Source organism: Cynoglossus semilaevis, chromosome 5 (genome assembly GCF_000523025.1).
Source record: "Cynoglossus semilaevis isolate Cse_v1.0 chromosome 5, Cse_v1.0, whole genome shotgun sequence".
Lineage (NCBI taxonomy): Eukaryota > Metazoa > Chordata > Actinopteri > Pleuronectiformes > Cynoglossidae > Cynoglossus > Cynoglossus semilaevis.
Genome location: NC_024311.1, coordinates 10382143 through 10382563, shown reverse-complemented (window position 1 = coordinate 10382563; position 421 = coordinate 10382143).

The following is a 421-nucleotide window of genomic DNA, read 5'->3' as shown; positions in this document are numbered from 1 at the left end:
TAAGGTGGAGTGAGGCATTCGGCGTCTCATGGCAAAAAAAAGCCCTTTTTCTTTTTCCAGTTGCCCACGTAGCATCACAGCGGACTCCGGCTCACACAGCGACACTCCTCCGCTTTCACCGCCGAACCTCAAGAACCCACCGCCAGCTACACACCTCAGCGCAGCTCCGCCGAACCACCGGTTCTTTTCATCACCTCTAACAGTGGCTCCGCTTTCGCCATTTATTCTCCCCGTGTGTGAGACTGTGTGTCGGGTGTCTCTGCTTCGCTTTCTCGCTCTCTCTCTCTCCCCCCCTCTCCGTTATAAAGACGTCAGTCAAACTGTTGAGGAAAAGGGTTTAGTTCTGATTTGACCCTCCAGGATTTCCGTAGCTAAGATTTGATTGGCTATCGAGGAAAATTCCTGTCTACTATTGGATCTA